The sequence below is a fragment of the Petromyzon marinus genome, chromosome 47 (genome assembly GCF_048934315.1).
Source record: "Petromyzon marinus isolate PM22_M1 ecotype Great Lakes invasive population chromosome 47, UKy_Petmar_22M1.pri1.0, whole genome shotgun sequence".
Taxonomy (NCBI): Eukaryota; Metazoa; Chordata; class Hyperoartia; order Petromyzontiformes; family Petromyzontidae; genus Petromyzon; species Petromyzon marinus.
The window spans coordinates 9,407,589-9,415,494 of NC_133713.1; the positions used below are offsets into that span (position 1 = coordinate 9,407,589).

At 51.5% G+C, this 7,906-nt stretch overlaps 1 protein-coding gene across 1 annotated transcript in view; it reads right to left on the bottom strand.

Moving 5' to 3' along the window:
- Nucleotides 1-3,247, bottom strand: part of LOC116952496 (retinal guanylyl cyclase 1-like) — a 31,981-nt gene extending 28,734 nt beyond the window's left edge. The window contains exon 1 of the mRNA XM_076074277.1: nt 1,893-3,247. The gene's annotated coding sequence lies outside the window, so the exon portion shown is untranslated. The remainder of the gene's footprint in view (nt 1-1,892) is intronic.
- Between the last annotated feature and the right edge of the window lie 4,659 nt (nt 3,248-7,906).

Genomic DNA, 7,906 nt, shown 5'->3' on the forward strand with positions numbered 1-7,906 from the left:
ACACACTGACTGCTGCATCGCATCAACCACACTGTGCTCAACCACAGTGCATGCAGGTCATAAGAGCTCACATACTCGCCCACTAACTCACCCACTTGCTCACCCGCCAACTCACTCACCCGCTCTCTCACTCACTCACTAACCATCCCTATCACTCACCCAGCCACGTGCTGACTCACCCACCCTCTCACCCACTAACCTACTCAATCACTCACCCAACCACGCGCACACTCACCCGCTCTCTCACTCACTCACCCACACACTCACTCACCCACTCACTCACCCGGTCCCTCACTCACCCACTAACTCACCCACTCACTCACCACCCACTCCCTCACTCGCTCTATCACTCACCCACTCACTCACCCACTCACTCACCCACTAACTCACCCACTCACTCACCCGCTCTCTCACTCACCCACTCTCTCACCTACTCACTCACCCACCCACGTGCACACTCACTCACTCAACCACCAACCCTGTCACTGCTGGTCACAAACATTCTCTATCTGTTTTTTTCCCTTGCACTGCGTCATTTTGGAATTCCATCCCATCGTTTCTCTTTTCCCAAGTTCACATGATAACCTAGCTCAATTGAAGAAACGTGTTACACTGTTGATCTATTACAACCGCTATCGTGATGTTTGTTACCGGCCGCAGGGGAGTAAGAGCGTCGTGTAATCCTGAGAATACGGTAAATGAGTGCAGAAACTGGGACAATAACGTTTGATGGAGTGATTGTTCGGGATAGTTTTCTATAAACGCCTATCCGATGGATTAATGAAATCCAATATCTTGTGGAATAAAAATGTTACACTCAAATTCAAAGTAAAAATGAGACTCGAAGCGGTGGTCACGTTGAGAGGCCCGAGCCACTGCTGGGAATGCCACATTCCGTCCAAAGCGGTTCCCCCTATTTTATCGACCGCGGAGTGATTGATGATGGGCTGTGTCAACCCGCCAACCAGTAATTGAACTCGCAAACTTTCGTTTGCCATCCATAATAGAGGTTTATGGCTGTTAGATCGCGTAAAAATATAAATGTGTCGTTAAACCCGCCACCACACGACACAGCCAACTCGTAAGGGTGGTCACGTAAAGACAACTTGCCAATTCGTCACAAGTACAGCACAACGGTGTGTTGGAGAGCAAAGCCACAACATTTACAAATCTGAGTACGACGTTTCGCCAGTAATTACAATTACAGTTTACGTGACAAACCTTACTAGTTGGCTGCGTCGGGTGGTGGCGGGTTTAACGACACATTTATATATTTACGCGATCTAACCCCAAAATAACTATATATTCTTGGTTCTTTCGGTGAAGTCACGTAGAAGGGAAACAATAAAATAATAAAAATATTGTTTCCCTTCTACGTGACTTTACCGAAAGAACCAAGAATATGAATCCCTGCAGTCACGAAAGCTTTAAATCAAAACCCAAAATAACTCTTATGGATGATATTGGTTGCAAAAGCCTCCTAGGTGTTAAATTTATTTCAGACTGACATTAAAACACTTTCATTGTTTTAGACTTTAAGTTAATATGTATTCGTCTTTTTTTCGTCTTCTTTTTCTCGATGATATTTAAACACGGAAAAGAAAATGTACTGGAGAACAACGAATTCAAATAGTTGTGTTGTGCATGCTAACACTTTAATATGTTACACCCTGACTTAGATGTTGGATTATCATCCTTCAGAAACAATTTCGTGCGTTTTAATGTCGATGGAAGTCAGTTTGAACATTTGCTCAGAAAAAAATATCACAAACCCTGTGCCTCCTGCCTTTTTGGGCTATACCCTGCACGTACAACATCACCCGCTTCCACATACACGCGCACAATCATGTGTCACGATGCGATCAAAGTCGATGGAATGTCATTCTACTTACCGGCTGAGATACGACGCTGATGACCCGTCCGTCACATGCTGCGCTAGCCGGCGACACGGCGAAGTAGAAGTCAAACCCAGCGTCAAATGTAACATTCACGACGGTAGCGGAACACCCGCGCGCGTTCTTCACTGCTGCGTGAGTGCGTTAACAGAAGTGAGCGCGTGTGTGCGTGCGCGTGCGTGTGTGCGCGTGCGTGCGTCTTCAGTGGAGGAATTGATGATGACGGCAATTTGAAAGAACGATCCGGTTGTAGCCACAAAGGTACAGATCCCACCCCCCCCGTAGAGTCTTCACTGATTTTTGGGGCAAGTGCTGTTAGTGATTAGCACCGATGAAGGCCGGCACGGCACACGAGGGGGGTGTTCGGCCAACACCACGCCCGACCGCCTTTGTCTCCCCACTGGCGAAGTTTACCCACGGCACCAAGTACTCATTTGAGGCTGAGTCGACCTAGAAGAGGCCCAGGACCGGTTCAGATAATCGTCACCGGTGTTGGTGGCCGTGAGCGGGGATCAAACTCGAGTGGCCGGGTTTCGTAGCGCTAACCGCTAAAATACCATTCCCAAACACACGGACACGGACACACGCACACGAAAACGAAAACACAAAGATCCCCCGTATAGCCTTAACAGACTGTAGGGGCAAGTGCTGTTAGCGAGCACCTATGAAGGCCGGAACGGTACACGAGGGGGTGGGTGGCCAGCACCACGCCCTGACCGCCTTTGTCTTCCTAGTGGCGATGTTTACACACCGCACCAGGTACTCATTTGAGGCTGAGTCGACCTAGGGGAGGCCCAGGACCGGTTTAGATAATCGTCACTGGTGTTGGCCGTGAGCGGGAATCGAACCCGGGTCGCCAGGTTCATAGCGCAGCACGCTAACCGCTACACTACCGCTCCCCACACACAGACACACGCACACGGACACACGCACACAGACACACGGGGACACAGGCATCTCTCGCCAGCACTTTAAGAGTGATTACAATACTCGCTAAAACAGAGAAAGAGAGCGCGCGCGGCGAGTGATTTGCCCACAGACCTGAGATGGCTCATTCTGAGTGTGAGCGAGAGTGTGCGCGCGCGCGTGCGTGTGTGTGTGTGCGTGTATGTGCGTGTGTGTATGTGTGCGTGTTTGTGTGACAGGACAAGAAGCCCCACGCCAATCGGATCTGCGTTAAGCCTATTAAAGAGAGAGCGTTGCTGGGGAAGGGGATGGTAAGGATCGGTGATGAAGAGTGCGGTTGGTGAGATGAAGAACAGGAAGATGATGATGATGATGGTGCCGTGTTCGGTGGGTGGAGGGCAGGACCGCCCAGAGGGAGAGATCGATGCCCATCTCGTAAGCACAACAAAACGTGGGCACATTTCCTCCGATGCCTACAACAAGGAAGACCCCACCTACTTACACTTTGCACCACGCAGTAAGCCCCACTGTGGTCTACGCTCTTGCAACGGAGGATGTGGAATAGTACTACGGCACGAACCCTCTCGATCGTCCTCTCCTGAAGCCCTCTCGTCGTGGCCAGTAGCGGACCTCGACATTGTAATTTAGCGGCTGTACACACTGCCAGCGTGCACAGGAAGAGGAGGGTAGTTGGGGGGGGTACACTGGCTATGGAATTGACAAAGGGCCGCACATTGTCATCAGGGTTTCACCTTGATTTATTTTCCCTCGTGACGATGTGCGTTTCGCGAACACATTAAAGACGGTTTTATTTTTTCTGCACGTCAACACCTCATTTGGGGGTCCACGTCTCTATGGGCGCATCGCATGCGCTGTGAAGGAGGGTCGTTGCCCGAAACGTCGTCTTAGTGTCCACTTCTTCATTTTAATGGCACCGTGTTTATTGACGAACGCGTTCAACTCAGTTCGGCGATCTGTGTTTGCTGTCACTGTCAGCGCTGCAGAAGCAGCATCACCACCACCATCACCACCATCACCGTTACCGCCACCACCACCACCATCACCACCACCATCACCACCACCATCACCGTTACCGCCACCACCACCATCACCGCTACCACCATCACCACCACCATCACCACCACCACCGCCACCACCATCACCATCACCACCATCACCATCACCGTTACCGCCACCACCACCATCACCGCCACCACCATCACCACCACCACCACCATCACCACCACCACCGCCACCACCATCACCACCATCACCATCACCACCACCATCACCGTTACCGCCACCACCACCATCACCGCCACCACCATCACCACCACCACCGCCACCACCATCACCGTTACCGCCACCACCGCCACCAACATCACCATCACCACCACCGCCACCACCATCACCATCACCACCACCGCCACCACCATGACCACCACCACCACCACCGCCACCACCATCACCACCGCCACCACCGCCACCACCACCACCATCACCACCATCACCACCACCGCCACCACCATCACCACCACCGCCACCACCGCCACCACCATCATCACCACCGCCACCACCATCACCGTTACCGCCACCACCGCCACCACCATCACCACCATCACCACCATCACCACTGCCACCACCGTTACCGCCACCACCACCGTCACCACCACCACCATCACCACCGCCACCACCATCACCACCATCACCACCATCACCACTGCCACCGCCACCACCACCGTCACCACCACCATCACCGCCACCACCACCGTCACCACCACCACCACCATCACCACCGCCGCCACCGTTACCGCCACCACCACCATCACCACCACCATCACCACCATCACCACCATCGCCACCACTGCCACCACCACCACCATCACCACCATCACAACCATCACCACCACCGCCACCATCACCACCATCACCACCATCACCACCGCCACCACCGTTACCGCCACCACCACCATCACCACCGCCACCACCGCCACCACCACCACCATCACCACCACCGCCACCAAATACTGCACTTAATTTGCGTACTCTAGCTGGAGGGGAGAACGCGGGGTCTCTTGGCACCGGGCAGCGCGCGAATCCCTGATGGAGTTAGCGGAGGGGGGTGGTGGAGGTTTAAGCGCCGCGCTTAATGCAAAACTCCACGGGCCATCTGCCTCCAATTACTCTAATTGAGCGGCGACATGAACTGCGCTACTTAGAGACTGCTGCGCAAGCCGCCGCCTGCCCAGTTTCACGCGCGTCCACACAAACAAGTGGCAAGGGAGGTTTGTGTATATTTACGAGTTGTTGTTGTTGATAATAATGCGCCTTTGAGCGTGAGGATGTGGGTCGCACCCGCAAACCACATCGCCCCCACGTTGTCGGGAGCTTCTTCCAGGCACTGAACACAATGTCCCGACGTTTCGCTCCCACGTGCCGGGAGCTTCTTCCACGATATCCCGACGTTTCACTCCACGTACCGGGAACTTCTCTAGGAATCAAACTTAAAACATGTATTTTTATTTTATCAAATAAGGCTCACTGAGCTATGCAGCTGTTTTTTTTTTCAGAAGCGACCTGACCGCAAATGATAGATCAACGAAGTGGCTGATCACGTGGAACTTTAAGCCAACAAATACTCTAAACGCATGTTTCTAAATGTGGAGAGTAAAGCCGGAGCACCTGGAGAAAAATCCACGCGACCGTGGGGAGAGAGACGCAAACTCCGAATATACAACAGGCGTCAGGGTCGGGATCGAGCCCACGACCTCCTGTATACCAGGCGAGGGAGTTAACATCTCCTCGCCACCGCGGCGCCCCACGATGTCCCGACGTTTCGCCCCCACGTGTCAGGGGCTTCAGTTGACAAAGACGCGGCTGCTGTGGCATGAGCGAGACACGCAGCCGCAGGACAAACCAAATGGTGCCTGTAGGTGGCGGTGCAGCAAGTAGGTTCAGGATAGACTTGGATCCGTGGTGTGCGGTGGCGTTTGCGTGATCTCCTCGCCTGTAGAGTTTATCAGGCTACACTCCACTTTCATTTTACAGACATCTTAAATTTGTTTGAACAGCAACCGTCAATTGACCGAAAAGCTATTTCGAAGGTAAATACTTACAAGATTATTTTATTTTAAAGGAAGAGGGATGGTTCAGTGATTAGCGCACTGCTCTTAAAATCTTCTGGCCTCAATTACATTCCCAGCCACGGCTGCCATCAGTGGCTCGTGATGTCTGCACTGGCTCTGAACCCCATCCCCTTCAGCAACCCGCAACTCACCGGAACAGTGAAGCATGACCGATGCGGTGTGGGGAGGCCGTCATCCAGCTGTGGATTGACATAAGCGGCTGTACATGCTTCATATATCGTGTTATTTGTTACCACTGTGCTTGCTTTCAAACAATGTAAACCACGATTTACAAACGTGCACAGGTCAACCAATATGGTGACTGGCGTCCTCAATTCATCACACACCTGCACTGTATATCAGACGCAGGTGTGTGATGAATAAGCACGGTTGCCTACGTACGGTGCGAAATAAATTCAACACACACACGAGGTATAAATTGTCTTGGGATTGCTGCTGCGTTGGCAGTGATGTACGATCACAATTGCACAAAAACAGAACTCAAAAAGCCACAGTACAGGTGGGTTTTCTTTGGGTTAGATCGCGCAAATATAAATTTGTCGTTAAACCCGCCACCACCCGACAGAGCCATTTAGTAAGGGTCGTTACGTAAATAAAACATGCCAATTCGTTGCCTGTACAGCACACCGGTGTGTTGGCGATGGACCCCACAACATTTACAATTGGAGCACGACGTTTCTAACCAAAAAAAAACCTCTATTATGGATACTAGTGGTCTCGAAAGCCTCCTACTGTAGGTGTTAAACAGAACTTAACACATTCATTCATGAGACCGTGGCTTTAAGAGCAACGGACAATAGGCGATATTCTTTGTGCTATGAATAAGCGGGAACCATTGTCCGCATCGTCACCTCCTCTGTGTGTATTTAAAGAAGGGGCCATTGCCCGAAACGTTACACATTATGGAGTGTTGCGTTCGTTGACCAACGCGTGGAGTCTTCTGCGCAGGTAGCGAACCGCGATGCGCCCCGACATTTGATGAACGTAGCAGCCGGCCTGACTCTAATTGTGCGGTCCACGGAGCCGCATTGCAATGCCTCGGGGAGGTTGGCTGACGATGGCTCTTCGTGGATAGGAGCAGGATGTTGTGTGATTTGGGAACAGCGCCAGGCGATGCCCGCCGAGGCAAGGCTGTCTCTCGACGAGTCGGGGGTGGGGGGGGGGGTTACGCATCAATGGCCGGAAAATAAACAATTAGCGGTGATTAAATTAGCACGGTCGGTGACAGCGTGCGCGTATTCTCTCGTGTGCATCCGAGATAGGTTTTGTTTATTTATGACACACTCGTAGAGACGTGCGAGTGACGAAGAGGTGGGAGCCACGTATATCGAAGACAGTCCATGTAAACATCGCTCTAACTTTTTATTTGTTTACCCTCATCAATGTCGTTCTTTCGCCAGGATATTCGTTTCATCCGAGACACTATATACTAAAAGAACTCAGCAATACATTGTATTCTTGGCATTCATTTGATTATTATTACGTACAATTAAACGGAATAATTTTAGTGCTCCGAGTACAGGAGGAGTGTGAAATTGAGCATGAACAGCTGTCTTTTATTTTGCGTTTCAGTGCAACAACGGGTTCCCTCTTAGAAGAAAAAGAAGAATGATGATGATGATGCCAAGTGACAACACGCCACTGCTATACAGTATTCGCTGACTCTCGTAGAGACTCAGAGCGAGGACGACTCAGAGGTGCGAGGAGGGGGTTTATTTACCAACGTATTTTAACAAAAAATCAGCTTCACACTCCTCAAAAAAGACAAATATTCCCTCGAATAGCCTTAACAGACTGTTAGGTCAAGTGCCGTTAGCGAGCAGCACCTATGAAGGCCGGCACGGCACACGAGGTTGGGGAGGGGGGGGGTGGCCAGCACCACGCCCGACCGCCGTTGTCTCCCCAGTGGCAATATTTTACACACCGCACCAATTACTTATTTGAGGCTGAGTCGACCTA